This window comes from Lagenorhynchus albirostris, chromosome 8 (assembly GCF_949774975.1).
Source record: "Lagenorhynchus albirostris chromosome 8, mLagAlb1.1, whole genome shotgun sequence".
In the NCBI taxonomy this organism is placed as follows: Eukaryota; Metazoa; Chordata; class Mammalia; order Artiodactyla; family Delphinidae; genus Lagenorhynchus; species Lagenorhynchus albirostris.
The window spans coordinates 21,595,498-21,612,943 of record NC_083102.1 but is presented as its reverse complement, the minus strand read 5'-3'; the positions used below and the strand labels follow the sequence as shown (position 1 = coordinate 21,612,943).

The window sequence follows — 17,446 nt, the reverse complement described above, 5'->3', positions numbered from 1 at the left end:
TCTCCAAAGGCAAACATTATCACGAATTTGGTATGTAACTTTTAAATCTAGGCTTTATACTTTTACTACATATGAACCCATACAAATACAGAGTACTGTTTTGATTTTTTAAATGCACAGGTGTGGTGTTGGACTATGCATATTCTGTGACTTGTTTTTTTTTCCTTCATGGTATGTTTTCATTCTTTCCATGTTGATAAATATAAATCCAGTGCATTCATTTTAATTGCTGTATTGTAGATCCATGCATGTGAATGTGCTGGGTTTATTCATTCCCCTATTGATGAATATTTAAGCTGCTGTCAATATTTTGGTATTAAGGGCAATGCTAATATGAACATATGTGTACATGTGTCTTCTATAGGTAGGTAGAATTTCTCTGTCTACCTATATGGGGAATTGCTAGGTTACACATACATTTGCAGTTTATTAGAGACTGCCAAATAGTTCTCCAATTTATACACCCATCAGCGGTGTATGAGAGTTCTTGTTTCCCTCACATGACCTTCCCTTACTTTCTAGATTCAGACTTTTCTTATTTCTGACAATTTGATTTTTTTTTTAAAGCTCAGTATCTCATCGCTTTATTTGGATTTCCCTCACTGCCAACGAGGTTGAGCATATATTTACTGGTTATTAAGGTTTCTGAGTCTGTGGTTTGTTTTCTCATAGTCTTCATCCGTTTATCCAGTGGGCTGTGTATGTTTTCATCTTTTTCCCTCTTGATTTGTAGGAGTTCACATATATTAACATTATATTGTCTCATTCTGTGACTTCTCTTTTAACTTCCAATAACTTTTGAACTATAGAAAATTTAAAATGTAGTCATTCACTGATCTTCTTTATAGTTTGTGTCATTTATGTCATATTAAAGACAACTCTCCACACGTGATGCCACAAAGATAGCCTCCTATGTTTTTTCCCTTAATGTTTTAAAGTTTTGTTTTCCACACTTGTAAAATTGATCCATCCAAGACTTATTTTTTGGAATGGTGTGAAGTAGGAATTTAATTTTATTCTCCCTCCCTCCACATGGAAAACCTGTTGTCATGACCTGATTTACTAAACAGTCTTTCATTCCTCCCATTAATGTGTAATGCCACTGTGATTATAAATTAAATTTCCGTACGTTCATGGATATATTCCTACTTTGTCCTTTTCTACTGATCAAACCAATTCTGAGACGGTACTACAAAGTTTTAATTATTATGGCTTTATTATAAGTCTTCACCTATAGAAGGGCATTTCCTCCATTTGTTCATTAAAAAAACTGTACCAGCTATTTTTTGGACTTCTGCTCTTCCATGTTAACTTTAGTATCAGTTTGTCAACTTCCACTGAAAAATCTTCTCAGTATTTTGCTGAGTTAAATTTGTAGGTTAAATTGTGGGAGATATTACATCTTTATAAAACTGAGTCATCCAATACATTAATATTATTCTGATTTCCTCATATCCTTCCATAACATTTTATACTTTGCGTATAAAATGCTTGTACCTCTTTGTTAGATTTATTCCTCAGTACCTTACAGTTTTTGTTGCTTTTTCAAGTGGGATCCTTTAAAAAATTTTTAAATTGGTTAGTGCTGCTGTTTGGAAAAGTTTCTGATTTTGGAATAATCCTGGTTTTTTTGGCTGTGCCACGCGGCTTGTGGGATCTTAGTTCCCCAACTGGGAATTGAACCCAGGCCCTTGGCAGTAAGAGCGCAGTGTCCTAACCACTGGACCGCCAGGGAATTCTCATGGAATAATCCTGTTTTAGCAACTATGCTGAACTTTCTTACTGTTTATTTGTAAATTCTCTTGTATTTTTATGTAGATAATATTATCCTTAAATAATACTCTTAATACTTTCTCCTTTTCTTATGTCATTGGATGGGCTGGGACCTCCAATATAACATCAAATAGCAAGAATGAGAGCAAGCATTGTTTTCCTATTTCTATCTCGTTGAGAATGTTTCTAATGTGTCATCATTATTTATGGTAGTTGCTATAAGTTTTTGGTAGAAACGCTTTATAAGGTTAGGGAGTTCCCTTCTATCCCAGTTGAGTTTGAAGTAGGAATATTTTAAAACCATGAAATGAACATTGAATTTTGTTAAGTGCTTTTTCTAAAACTTTTGAGATGATTATCGGTTTTGTCTTTGATATGTTAAAGTAACGGGTCACTTTGATAGATTTTTCTAACGTAGATTTATCCTTGCATTCTTTGACATAAACCTTGTTTTGCCATAATGTACTATTATTTTTTAATACACTACTTCATGCAATTTGCAAGTGCTTTTTATTTTAGGATCTATGTTCCTAAATGATATTGGCTTATGATCTTCGTTTCTTGTGCTACCTTTGTCCATGTTTATACCACTCTCATAAAATGCATTTAGAGGTTTCCCTTTTTCTACTTTCTGTAACGATTTGTATGAGATAGGTATTATTTGTTCCTTGAATGTTTACTAAGTTTCATCTGTGAAACAATTATATTTTGAAAATTCAATTCAGTTTCTCTCATGATTATTAGTTTATTTGGATTTTCTATTTCTTCTTGAGTCAACTTTGTTAATTCACTTTTTTTCCTTTAAAAATTAGGTATTACATTTAAGCCTCTAAAATTTTGGTATGTGGTTCACAGCATTCCCTCATTATTTAAAAATTCTCTACAGTATCTGTAGTTATATCCTCCTTTTCATTCCTGATACTACATACTTGTGAATTCTCTTTTTTTCTTTTTGTCTTAACAGGTTTGTCTTAAAATGTAGACAACAGAGGTTTGTCTACACTTTAAGACAAACCTATAGAAGTGTGTCTATAATCTTTTCAAATAGTCAACTTTTGCTGATCCTATCCGTTTCTTTTAAAATATATTTAATTTCTATATTTATTTTTATTAATCTCTCACACTTTTGTCTAGTTTAGCATGTTACACCTTTTTTAAAAAAAGTTTTTCAACTTAAATACCTAACACATTAATTTCCAATCTTTCTTATTTTTTCTTTTTGAATAAATTTATTTATTTATTTATGGCTGCATTGGGTCTTCATTGCTGTGCGCCGGCTTTCTCTAGCTGCGGCGAGTGGGGGCTACTCTTCCTTGCAGTGTGCAGGCTTCTCATTGTGATGGCTTCTCTTTGTTACAGAGAACAGGCTCTAGGCACACAGGCTTCAGTAGTTGTGGCACGTGGGCTCAGTAGTTGTGGCTCACAGGCTCTAGGCTCGTGGGTTTCAGTAGTTGTGGCACATGGGCTTAGTTGCTCCGTAGCATGTGGGAATCTTCCCGGACCAGGGCTCGAACCTGTGTCCTCTCCACTGGCAGGAAGATTCTTAACCACTGCGCCACAAGTGAAGTCCTTTTCTTATTTTTTTAAAAATATAACTTAGGGCTATAAATTCCCCTTGAAGAGAAATTTCCCAAGCTTTATCTCTATTCCACAGGTTTCAAAATAGTGCTTCCATTGTCATTCAGTCCTACGTCATAATTCTGTTGTGACTTCTTAGACACTAAATTTTCAGAAGGGTGCTTTCCATAGATGACAGGATCTGTCCTACCAACAGTACAGAAAAAGTAACATTTACTTTTGTGTAGGTGATCACCTAAGGGAAGCTCTTTCTGAAAAAAAGGAGGTGCCTCTGTGTTTAATGTAAGTGTTTGCTTATGTTTTTCTTAATTTGTGGATGTGGCGCTTACACTGCAAATTGTCTAGATGATCCTCTTGAAATTTGGAAAAGCAATGCAAATGAGGGGCTTGGGGTTGGGGCGCTAATACTGATTTGGAGGTTGCTGAAGGAGCTCTTCCAGTTCCAGTGGAAGACACACAGTCTTCAACCGCTGGGAAGGGCCTCCCAAGAGATTCCTCTGTATGAAAAGAAGCATAGTTGGAGGAAGTGGCAGGGAAGAGATGCCTTATATATAGGTAGTTTCTCTGGATAGGGAGGGGAGCTTTCTTGTTTCTTGGGGTTGAGGAATTCGCTGGATAATGGACAGAGCATCAGTTGTTTAAGTTGATGAGAAGACTTTGGGGTCTCTTTATAGGTGGTGTTCTATCACTTGAGCTGATCTGTAACCAGTGCATATTATGTAACCTCTTAGGAATTTGCTCTGGAAGTAATGGAGGATTATTTGAAATGGAAAGTAGAATAAGGGTAATTCCTCAATGTAGTGTTTACTGCAGCTTGAAGTAAATGTTACAGAAACATTACCTCTCCCAAGCTTATTCAGAAGCTTCCAGGAGCAATGTCAAAGAGATGTTCCTGAAAGCCTGGAAAGGATGACCTGTCTACTACCCCTTTGGTCACAAGTGGTTCAAAGGAGGCACATAGTAGGCATTCTATAAATATATATGGAATAAATGAATAGGAATATATAAACTGACAGATTAGTATCACCATTCATGATTACCAATCTCAAATAGACATTCAACATTCCCAGAAATATTGCAAACCCATTGCATCTGTACCAGTCTCCTTCCCCACTTTTGGCAAAGGCCAGTCCATTCTCATGAGTTATAGCCCCATTACTTCTTGTTTCTCAAGGTCCACAAACGATAACATATCTCTTCTCTCTCCATCATCTTCTGTCTTTCCTTCTCTACAGAATAATTTCAATCAACATTCAATAATGGACTAATATCTCCAATTTAAAAAAACTCCCCCCTTGACTCCCCATCTCCTCTAGCTACTGTCACATAGCCATATTCCCCTTTAAAGCCAAATTTCTCAAGAGATGGATATCTTATCTGTCCTCTGTCACCATTTCCATACCCTCATGTATTATTAAAATCGCTCCAATATTTAGCCCTTACTTTGCTACAGAAATTCTTTTTAAGATCAATATTGATTCACAACAATGTGAATGTACTTAATGCCACTGAACTGTATACCTAAAAATGGTAAATTTTGTTACGTATATTTTATCACAGTAAAAAATCTCTTTTCTCAAAAAGAAAAAAAAAAAAGATCAACATTGGCCCATGTTGCTAAATCGAATCTTCAAATTAATAGATCTTTCAGAGCAGTTGAGTCATCCTTGAGACACTTTTGGCTCCTGTGGCACTACATTCTTTTGGGCTTTCTTCCGTCTTTCTAACTGTTCCGTTTCAGTCTTAACTGTTCATTTATCTTCCTTTACCTAACCTTTAAAATTTTAAGTTCTGCAGAATTCTGTACAATGCCCTCTTCTCTCAATTCTACCCATTCTCTCTACCCACTTTTAACATTTTCCATGACTTAGGTACACCTATATACCAACAATTTATGAACTTATAATCTTTACACCAGATATATTTTCCAGAGATGTCAGGTAGTTTTGTATCCCTATGACTACTTGACAACTACCCAGTCCTCCTGAGATGTCTCATAGATGTCTCAAACTTAATATATTCAAAAGCTGACTTATTGGTTATTACCCCCAAATCTAATCTTCCTGTATTTTTCTCTGTCTCGGCAAATAGCACTTTCATACATCCTGTTCCTCAAGCCAGGAAACCAGGTGTCATTCTTGACACCTCCCTCTCCATCAGCCCCCACATCTAACTCATCCTAATGTTTGGTTAATTCTACCTTCAAAATGTACCTTGACCATTCAATTGTCTATTTTCCCTCCAGTGTCCTAATCCAAACCTCCATCATCTTTTGGTCTAACTACTATAATAGCGTAACATAGTCATGGGTTCTGGGTATTTGGACATCTTTGGGGAGCCATTATTCTGCCAACACAAGGCTGATGCAGAGTAAGTGAAGAGGAAGAGATGATAAGAGCATGGTAAGAGTTAAATGAGTTCTGAGATCTGGGTGAGTGGGAGGCAGGTCATGTAGGACCTTGAAAACCAGTATAACAAATGATATGGTAAGTTTTAGGGAGGATTTTGAGCAGTGATATGATCTGACTTACTTTTTAGAGGTTCACCCTGATTGCTGTGTGGAGAATAGACTAGAGTGTGGGCGATACTGGAAGCAGGTGACAGGTTAGTTAGCCACTGCAGAAATCCAAGCAAAAGATGGTGGTACTTTAGACCAGAGTGGTGGCAGTGAAGGTGGTGAGATGTGGTCCAAGTCTGAATGTCTTTTGCATTAGAGTGAGGGATGTCTGCTTGCTGATGTGTTGGACATAGGGTAGGAGAGATGGTGAGGACTCACTAATGACTCTAAGATTTCAGCCCAACAACTGGAAGAATATACTTTGTATTTTGAGATGAGGAAGACTTGAGAAGAAGCAGGATATAGGAGGTGGAAAATGGGAGTTTGTATTTGGAGACTTTTAGGTGCCTTGTAGACATACATGGTAGAGATGCTGAATAGGCATTTGGATGTATGAGTCTGATGCTTTTGCAGTTTGGCCTGCATTCCTGGCTGAGCAACAGGATAAAAGGATTTTTTAAAAAGTGTTATATATTTTTATAGGTATATACCTGGAGGACAGGAATTCCAACTCTTGGTAGTTTCTCAAATGCCATATATAATTATTTTATTTAGTATTTTTAGTATAATGATAATAAGTCATTATCAAAGTATTTTTAAACTAACAGTTTATATTAAATTATAAACATTGAATGCTTTCTATTTGATATAATCTAATAATTTAAATCTAATGTTTAGATTCAATTTCAATTCTTAATAAAACCCCTATGTTCTTAGCTGTCAGTTTCTTTTAGATTTTAGATCCAGCTGAACTTCTTTCATGTTACATTCAGGCTCATGTTAATTTACAAGCCTAAGTTAAGTATACATAACCTTATGAAAAACAGGTGAGCCTTTATTTGACTAATTTCAAATACTTTTCAGTGCCTGTACTGTTGTGAGCTTTAAAAAATAACCAGTGACATGAAGAATTAGCACATAGTAAATAATCAGTAAATATTTTTACATAATGAGACTGAGAGCAAAGGCTTGACTGAGGTGTCTATATTAAGACAGAAAAAAGTAGGTGATAGAAGGTTCTATAGTATAATGGCCCAATAGTTCAGCAATATGTGTGGAGACTAACAAGTCAGATTCAAATCCCAGCACAAGACATAGGACCCTCCCTTTTAACAAGGAGGAATATAAGTTGGTGCAGCAATTTGACAATAATTTGTGAAGATGACGATGTAAGTACCCTGTGACTTAGAAATTTCATGCCTTGGCATATACCTTAGAGAAACTCTTGTCTTTAGCCCTAGGAGACAGCTACAAATATGTTCAGTGCAACATTTGCTGCAAATTTTTGAAGCAAGCTAAATATTCATAAAAATGCAAGGCATGATAGCCTGTACATGAAGGTTAAGTACATGGAAATTGCTTCTAAATTAACATGTTATATTTGTTAATAGCACAAACTCTGCAGCCAGGCTGCCAGGTTCTGGTGCTGTCACTTAGCTGGTCACCAGCTATGTGACCTTTATTAAGTTACTCCTCATTTATAAAAAGGAGATAATAATAATACCTACTTCATTGGGTTGTAATGACAACCAGTTAATATGTGTAAGGTGATCAGACCATCCGTAGGCAGGTAGTAAGCACAATATTAGTTATTAATTTTTGTTTACCCATATATTATCCATCATATACATCCACATATTAAAAATAAAATCCATTAATGGGTGGGATAAACAACAAATTTTAGGCAGTAGTTATCTCTGTTGAGGGAGGAAAGGGAATGAGATTTCAACAGATTCTTTAGTGTTTTATTTATTTATTTTAAATCTGAATTAAATAAGGCAAAATGGTAAGATTTGTCAATATGGGTGTTGCGTATGCTGCTGTTTGCTGTGTTATTTATTCTCTATACTTTTCTATGTGCATGAAGTATTTTATTTAAAAAATCCCAGTACAGAGCCTGGAACATTACATGCACAAGAAATAATTGCTGAATGAATGAGTGATTAAGAAGTGGCATGGGTTGGGGAAGCAGCTCAGGGAACATCCAGTTGGACTCCCCTTTTATTCTGCTTTCTAGTCCCTGAGGAGGAGAGCAGTGGGGTATGTGGCCATTAGGAGGGAAAGCTTCTCTTCAGCAATAGTGGATTTAGGGAGACAGTAGAGCAAAGCTTTCAAGGTTCTGAGGGGAGATTATTTTGAACTTAGAATTCTATACCCAGGTGAACCCATCATTCAAGTGTGAGAGCAAAATAAAAACACTTTCAGAAATGTAAGGGTTCAGAAAATATACCACTCAAGCACCCTCTCTGGAAGAATAACTAAACAATGTATTTCAGGAAAATGAAAAATGAATCAAAGAGGAAGGTGTGAGGAACACAAAATCTGGTGACAAAATGCAGCAAAACTTGTGGCAAAATTTAAAATCATTATTGATTGAGGAGAGTGCAGAAAGAGAGAGAGAAAGAGAAAGAGCAAGCAATGTGGAATTAAAATCCCTAATGATCTTTACTTGGGAGGTAGCAGGGGCAAAGGAGAAAAATAAAAGCAAGAAGAGGTTCTTGACTTGTTCGGAGAGAAACTAGTTATATTCAGTAATTGAATATATTGATTTTATAAAACAAGTTTAAGTACATGCTTAAGAAATAAACACTGGAAAAATTGAAATAGGATATCTAACTTCCTAGCCAATAAAAGAAAAAAAAATTAAATAGGAAAACACCATCCTTTCAACAAAAGGGGAAATGAGAAAAAAGGAGAAACAATAACAATGTATTGTAAACAGAATACACAAAACAAGATGCAAAAATTAGTCCAGAAGTGTCAGTAATCACAATGTGAATGGATTTAGTAACCGTATGAAAAGACAGAGTCCCACAGATTGGAAAAGAAAGAAAGAAAGAAAAGACCCCAAGCCCTAAAGAGCTATATGCTGGCTACCTAAAATACCTGAAACAAAATGACCCAGTAATTTAGAATTAAGTAATAGAACAGACAGAACAAAGATAACCAAATTAACATTTCAAGTAGGAAAAAAAAAATAAGGATATGGGAGATTCAATTGTTAAGAATCTTTATACTCAAGAAATAATGGGGAGATATACATATCTTTTAAACTTACATGAATATTTACAAAGAAAATTTCAATAGATTCAAAAAAAGTAGAAATCATTCAAACCTACATTCACTGACCACATGCATAAAACTATTAAACAACAACAACAAAAATAGTAAAAATGACAGACAAAAACTATCCTCTTGAAAATGAGAAAGCACACTTCTAATTAACTTGGATTAAAGAGGAATTAAAATTGAAATTAAAAACTACTTGGAAACGAGCACATGAGCACATTACATTTCAAGATCTGTGAGTGCTGCCAAAGTGGTCCAAATGGAAAGGTTTACAGCTTCAAGTCCTTGTAGAAAAAAGAAATTGTGAAAATAAACAAACTAAGCATTTGACTGAAGAGCTAGAAAAAGAACAGGAAAAATAAACCCAAAGAAATAAAATGAAAGAGAAGAATAAGAATAAAACTAGAAATTAATGAAAATTTTAAATAATTGGGCTTCATTACTAAAGCCCATTACTACTCTTTGAGAAGACCAGTCGAGTAGATAAATTCTTGGTCAATTGCATTAAGGAAAAAAAAAGATATAAATAATGTAAGGAACAAGAAATGTGGAAAAAACGGAATGATTGTTATGTACAACTTTATATAAATGCAATTTAAAATTAAGATGAAATGTTTGATCCATAGAAGTACAAATCACCAAAGCTGGTTCAATAAGAAGGAGAAAAACTATGGACCATCACCTAAAATGAATGGAAAAATAATTCAAAATTTACCCTCTCCCCTGCCAAAAAAGCATCAGACCCAAGTAGTTTTGCAATCTAGAGCTACAGAAATGAAGGAGCAGATATTTCTCATGTTATATTTATGTGGTTCTAGCCCATAAAACAGATTGGAAGCTTTCCAGTTCATTTAAGAGGTGGATATTACTCTAGTTTGGAAATCAGATGAACATAGGACTAAGAGAAGAAGTTGATCTCATTTATGAACAGAAATACATTTCTAAATAAACTGTTAGCATTTGAAATCTAGCAGGGTATTAAAAGAATACTGCATCTTGTCCAAATTGAGCTTATCCCAGGGGAGAAAGAGTAGTTGGAAAGTAAAAACTACATTAATAGAATTCATTGTATTCACTGAAGAGAAAAAAAGATGATTATCTCAACAGGTGCCAAAAAAAAAAAAAAAAGAGTAGTTGATAAAATGCAATACATATTCCTAGTTTTAAAAAAGGAGATCTTTGTAAACAGGTGATTGAAGAAAGCGTCCTACATTTGAAAAGGTGTCTCTACCAAAAATCTACAACAAACATAATGTTTAATTCATGAAATACTAGAAGCATTCCCATTAAAATGAGGAACAATCCAGGTGTAGCCCCTACCACCACCATTTAGCATTGAACTTGATGTCCTGGTTTAATGCAATAATGAAAAAAAGGGAGGGGGAGAAGAATAAGATATATAAATGTTGGAAAGGAAGATACAAAACTGTCACTTTGGGCAAATATTTCCATCTACCTGGAAAAATCAAAGAAAAGTGTCAGAAACTTTAGAACTAGTAAGATATTGGTAAGGTGAATATATAAAGGTCTTCATGAAGGAAAGTATACAAGAGAATGAAGTTCACAAATCAAGGCCTGAATAAATGGAGAAATACATTTGTTTCTTATCAGAAAAGCTCTGTGCTATAAGGTAATTATTCCCCCAAATTTATAAATTTAATGCTATCCCAGACAATATATCAACAGGTTTGTGTATGGAATTTGGCAAGCTGATTCGAATCTGGAAGAGTAAAATGACAGGAATAACATTTTTCTAGCAGATATTAAAACACATCTTCAAGTTTAGTAATTGATTCAGTGTAGATTGGCATAGGAGTAGACCAATAAATTGATGGAACAAAAGAGATGGTCCAGAAACAGAGCTATTTATGAGAGCTCCGTGTATGAAAATGTGACATTTCAAATGAGTGGGGAAATGATAGACAATTTATTAAAGGGTTTCAACAATTAGTTAATCATTTAGGGCAAAATAAAGTTCAGTCACTTCCACATACAATATAAAGAATAAATTCTAGGTGGATTAGAGATCTAAGCATAAAAATAAAATTAAAATTACTGGGATAATAATCTCAATAGAGGTAGAATAAGTTCTTGACAAAATTCAAAATCTGTTGGTGATTAAAAACTCTTAGAAAACTAGCAATAGAAAAGAATATCCTTAATTTGATAAAGGGCGTCTACAAAAAACCCTACATTGTACTTAATGATGAAAGACCAAATGATTTTCCTGAGATTGGAAACAAGCCAAGGATTTTCACTCTCTCACTTCTATTTAGCATTATACTGGAGGATTTAGTTAGCACAGTAAGGCAAGGAAAGCCATACAGCTTGGAAAGGAAGAAATAAAGCTATCTATTTTCAGACATGATTGTCTATTTAGAAAGTTCCAAGGACTCTACCAAAAAGTTACCAGAGCTAATGAGTAATTTTAATAAGATTGTAGGATATAAAAATCAATAGTATTTCTACTATTGAAAGAATAGCATTTTCAACCGTTGGTGCTCAAACAATTCAAAGTCCATATGCAAAAACAACCTCAATCCAGACCTTTCACCTTATACAGAATTAACTAAAAATGGATCATGGACCTAAATGTAAAATCCCAAACCATAAGATTTCTAGAAAAACAAAATCTTTGTGAACTTTGGTTAGGCAAAGATTTCTTAGATACAATACCAAAAGCATAAGCCATGAGAAAAAAAATTGTAAATTGGACTTCAACAAAATTAAAAATTTCTCTGCAGAAGACACTATGAAAGGAATGAGAAAACAAGACCTAGACTGGGAGAAATATTTGCATGTTACATATCTGACAAAGGACTTGTATTGAAAAAATATAAAGAACTTTTAAAATTCAATACTAAAAAAAAAATACAGTTTTTAAAATAGACAAATGATTTAAGGAGACACTTCACCAAAGAAGACATACGGATGGCAAATATACCAAAAGATACGCAACATCGTTGTTAGGGAAATGCAAATTAAAACCGAAATGAGGTACAACTATTCACTTATTTGAATGCTTTTTAGAAACCTGACAATACTAAGTGCAGAGCAACTGGAACTCTCATATATTGCAGGTGGGAATGCAAAATAGTTTAGTCACTTTGGAAGCCAATTTGATAGCTTATAAAGTTAAGCATACACTTAACACATGATCCAGTAATCCCTCTCCTGGTATTTAGCCAAGAGAGATGAAAATTTATATTCACCCAAAGACCTTCATGTGAATGTTCATAATATTTTTATTCATGATAGCCAAAACCCAGAAACAACCCAGATGTCCTTTGGCTGGTGAATGGATCAACTAACTGTGGTACAGTTGGCCCTGTGTAGCCATAGGCTCTGCATCTGCGGATTCAACCGAGGACCAAAAATACTCAAGAAAAAAAATTCCAGAAAATTTCAAAAACCAAAACTTGAATTGACATGTACTGGCAACTATTTACACAGCACTTACATTGTATTAGGTATTATGAGTAATCTAGAAATTATTTAAAGCATAGGAGAGGGTGTGCGTAGGTTATATGCACATACTACACCATTTTATATAAGGTTCTTGAGCATCCCTGGATTTTGGTATTGGGCTGTCCTGGAACCAATCCCCCGCTGTCACTGAGGGATGAATGTACTTCCATACAATAGAGTACTATTCAGCAATAAATGAAATAAACAGCTAATACACACAACATGGATGAATTCCATATGCATTATGCTAAGTGAAAGAAGTCAGGTAAGAGGCTATGGACTTTATGATTCCATTTGTATGAGAAATCCTTGAAAACAGATCCACAGTTGCCATGGGTTGAGTGTGAGAAGAAGGGAATAATGGAATTTGGCAGTTTATAGAACTGTTCCATATCTTTTTTGTGGTGGTGGTTACTTGGCTGTATGAATTTATTAAAACTGTTGTGCAATAGGGAAGGAACCTTTGAAGGAAAAGACTCACAGATATGATTACTACAAAATATTAAACTTTTAAAGGGCAAACATCATCATAAATTTAAAAATCAGGCCACAGACTTAGAGAATATATATTTTCAGCATACATAACAGACCAAGGGTTAATACCTACAAATTAATATGAAGAAAGATAAATATTATAAAAGACAAATGGGCAAAGTACATAAGTACAGGGCAAAATACAGGGAGCTCAAAGAAAGAACCAAATGGTCAATAAACATGAAAAGATTCACACCTCGCTGTCACTCAGTGAGCTATCAATTAAAGCAATACTATAATAACATTTCAGCCATCAGATAAGCAATCTTTTAAAGATTGTTAGAACCCAGCATTACTAAGGATGTGAGGCTACACATATGCCTGTGGAGTTTTTAAGAGCATGTAACGGTACGTTGTGAAGGATAATTTGGGCATAGCTATCAAAAACTTAAATATGCATATTTTTTTGACTCAGTAATGTCACTTCTTGGTATTAATACTATAGCAGTACTTCCACAGGTGAACAAAGATGTATATGAAATAATTTTTTATTAGGGCCTTGTTTGTAATAGTGAAAAATAGGAACCAATTTGAACGTCTGTGGGCAGAGGAGTGGTTAAATAACGAGGTTAATTGATATAATGGACTGTTATGACAAATGACACATATGTGAGTACTGATATAGCACTGTATATTTATTTACAAAGAAATGCATTATTAAATGAAAAAAGCAAGTAGTAATGAATGTATAGTGTTCCTATTTGTATTTTTTAAAAATCTACAATTCTGTACACATAAACACATACGCATGCCCAGAGAAAGGTCTGGAGAAATACACAACAGAGTCAGGGTAGTGGTTCTCTGTGGGGAGAGCAATGAGATTGGGGGAACTTGCTTTTCACTTTACATTCTCTGGTCTTATTTGAACTTTTGAAATGCAAATGTATCTATGTTTTACTTGTATAGTTTTTTTTTTAATTAATGAAACAAAGAGGTATAATTCAAATATATCTATACATTTTAAATTCAATAAGCCCAAGTAGAAAACACAAAGGTATGTAGTTTCCAAATCATCAGTGGTAAAAGAAGGTAAACTTGTCTATTATAGTGAGAAAAAAAAAAAGAACCAGGAAGTATTAAAAATAAAAGTCATAAAATAAATTGACAGAACAAAGACCAGGTGAAACTGTTGTCATGATAGACATGAATGGCTTTAAGATCTCTATCAAAAGACAAAAGACTCTCAGATTAAGTGGGGAAAAAAAAAGAAATTTGGCCATAAGCTGTTTATTAAATAAATATATCTTATAGATATCATATAATAAATATAAATAAATGAATAAACACAAAGTGAAAATGACAGAGAAAGTTGAGAAGTAATGGGATGGGCAGAAATATCAGACACAAATGCAACCAAAGGGAACACAGTCATATGTGCTAAGCTTAAAATCATACAAAATAGGATTCAGGACCAGAACAGTAAATGGAATAAATATAATTAATTTTATACTGATAAATGATAGAATGTGCTACAAAGGCAATACAGTCAAGAATGTAAATGTCTCCAAATAGAGAATTGGTTGGTTATATTATGGTACCTATTTATTTACAGTGAAACTCTATGTGGGCAATAATAAATATACAGTGACATGAAGTGTTTTATAGATAAATTGTGAAGGGAAGAACATATTCTGTAAATACTGTATGAGCTCAAATTGTTGTAAACTTTTATAAAAAGGAGGAGAAGGACTGGCAGGATCACAGTGTCAGGGCTGTCCCTTGCAGGTGTGGTGTGGAGGAAAGACAAACAGGCTGTGAAGCAGTCCTAAAACAGGACATTTGACCACACGCAAGGACATAATACTGGGTATTCTGCCTGAAGGTTGGACAGCTCTATCTTTAAACCAGCTTTGGCTGACATCTCTCTTCCCTTTGTTTCTCAGCTTTCTAGCAGCGTGGATTTCTTTGTTCCCTTAACAGGGGTGCCTGGTGATAGCTTGTAATCACTTTTCCTGAGACTGGTATCTACCACAGTGAGCCATCACATTTTCCCTATGATTTGTGTGATTTTGGTATTTGGCTCCATTATGAATGTTGTAGGATATCCCCTGAGGGGTGCCAAGATATTAGGAGAGACCAGATTGACCTAGAAGCGTTTAAGTTGGATCATAGGAAAGTGCTGTATGTCACAAGGTGGCCAGATCCAACAAGAAGAACAAGATGACTGTGGATTCCTTTGAGGACAAATATCTGCATTAGTCCTGGAGGTCCGGTTGGAAGGCTTATTCATTCTGTCTCTCCTATAACATCTTCATTGCTTCTCATGGGGATTGGGTTGTCACAGTGCTGGGAAGGGAATAAACTCGGAGAAAATTGAGAAGATATTGCAATGGAAGAAATGACTTGATTGATCTAAACCTAGGTCAGCATGCACTCCTTTGGGCTAAGCTTGAGGTGATACATTGCCTCTTCCATGATGCTGGGCAGCATCACGAGGCCGGAAAATGTCCCTAGGTCCTTCTCTGAATGACCTTGAAGCACTGAAATTTAAGAGGTGTCCTGGAACTCATGCCAGTAGGGACAGGGGAATCAAAGTTACTGGCAAGAGAGTGGTTGGGGAAGAAACTGGATCCTGACTGATGTCCCCCCTCATAACCTCAGAGGAAATAAGTCAGGGGTGACTTTGTGGAAATAAAGAAAAAGAAATCTTTCCAACAGTGACAAAATTCTAGGGGCAGAGTGTCAAAGTCTACTACTCTGGGGCACAGATGCAGGGTTAATTGGAACGAAATATTACTACTTAGTGCATAAAGCAAGGAAATGACCAAATTTCAGTAGAGAGATTTGAATGAGACATAAAAGATACATGGACTGGAAATCTTCTCTTGACTCTTTCACTAACTGTCTGTAACAGTTAGTGGCAAATCCCATAGACTGCTGGTTTTCAAAGTTAAGCCTGCATCAGAAGCGCCTGGAGGGCTTGTTAAAATACTGATTGCTTCCCCTCCCCCAGAATTTTTGACTCAGTAGATCAGGGATGGGCCTTAGAATTAGCATTTTTAACAAGTTCCCAGGTTGATACTGATGCCGCTGGTCTGGGAACCACACTGGAGAACCTCTGGCTTAGAACCCCAATAAGCAGGTAAATAAAATGAGTGAATGGAAGATCTCAAAAGACCCTTTCTTAATTCCAAAATCCTAGGATTCATGTATTGAAGGACTTCTTGATACAAGGGTTGTTAAATAATGGACCCTTTTTTACATTTAAATGGGAGAAGCTGGTTGGCTGCTCAGGGAATGATCTTGGAGGTGCTGTCCCTGTCCCTGTCCCATATATCAAGCCAGATCCTTAATCTCCCAGGCTCAGTAGAGCCACAAATTGAGTTATGGTGTGAGGGAAATAATATGCAATCTAGATTTTTCATAAAATTGGCTCAAGCCCCTTCAACATCCTGGGGAAATCCCAATGACCTCCCTAGGATTTATGTTCTCAGGGACACCTTTGGTTCTGAGCTCCTGTCTCCCCTGAGCTCTCATCTGCTGCTGTTCCCTTCCTCATACTGCACATGACCAGAATGTGTGTCTCTGCTCTCTTCCCTCATTCCTCAAATACCACTCACAGGAGATGCGGGTGTAGCAGACATCTGTTGTTTTGCCTGTCCAACAGTCCCCATCTTCCTGGTCATAGTACCCTGATCTGCTTTGGGGAGTTACCCCTCCCCTAGTGGAAACAGATGCAGGGGCTATGTAGTGTCCTACCAAGCCAGGCCAGTCAGAAGTTGGCTCCCTGAACTTTGAATCTGGAGTGGAGTGGCTGCTGCCGGGCTCAAGAGTGACAGGCTGGTCAGATCACCAGTACTGCTTGCTAAGCCCAGATCTTTGATCTGTTCTATATCGTCAAATAAATCCTGTTTTGAAGTTAGCCACATTCCTGCTTGTGAAGAAAAAAGAAAAAACGTAAACTGGAGGTCTGGAATCTGGAAGGAGTTTATATTACAGCAATACAAATAACTTAAGATGAGCATATTATTCAGCCTTGCTGATTGAAAAAAAACAGTCTTTTGGCCACTCCGCCACAGGACTGTGTCTCTGTCCACATTTCCTCATGGGCTTCGGTTACTTCACATGTTGTCCAACCTCCGTTTTCTCCCTCCCTCTTTCATCCCATCTATTATACTTTCCCCCCCAACATTCGTTTGCTCACTGATGCCTCCTACAGAGCAGTGTAACTCTGTATCACAGTCTCCCTCCCAGCCATGGCCGTGGATTGTCACCCTCCACATCCAAGGGGATCTATCAAGTTCCTCTCAAAGAAGACCATTGCCTCCTCACCAGGAACTTCGATACCTGCCATTCAAATAATACAGTTTTTTTTCACCCTGCAACAAAGTGAATGCCTACTATGTATCAGGTCTTACAAATGATACATTACCTGATGAAGCAGATAACTGTATCCTGTTAAATGAACCAACAAAAATAAATCAACAAAAGACTGATAAACCAAGGGGAAAATCTATTAATTTTAAT

General features: G+C 35.8%; 1 non-coding gene across 1 annotated transcript; it reads right to left on the bottom strand.

Moving 5' to 3' along the window:
- Positions 1 to 1,662: 1,662 nt before the first annotated feature.
- On the bottom strand, positions 1,663 to 1,735 carry TRNAK-CUU (transfer RNA lysine (anticodon CUU)). Its single transcript has one exon. It is a non-coding gene; the product is annotated as a tRNA-Lys (tRNA).
- Positions 1,736 to 17,446: the final 15,711 nt, after the last annotated feature.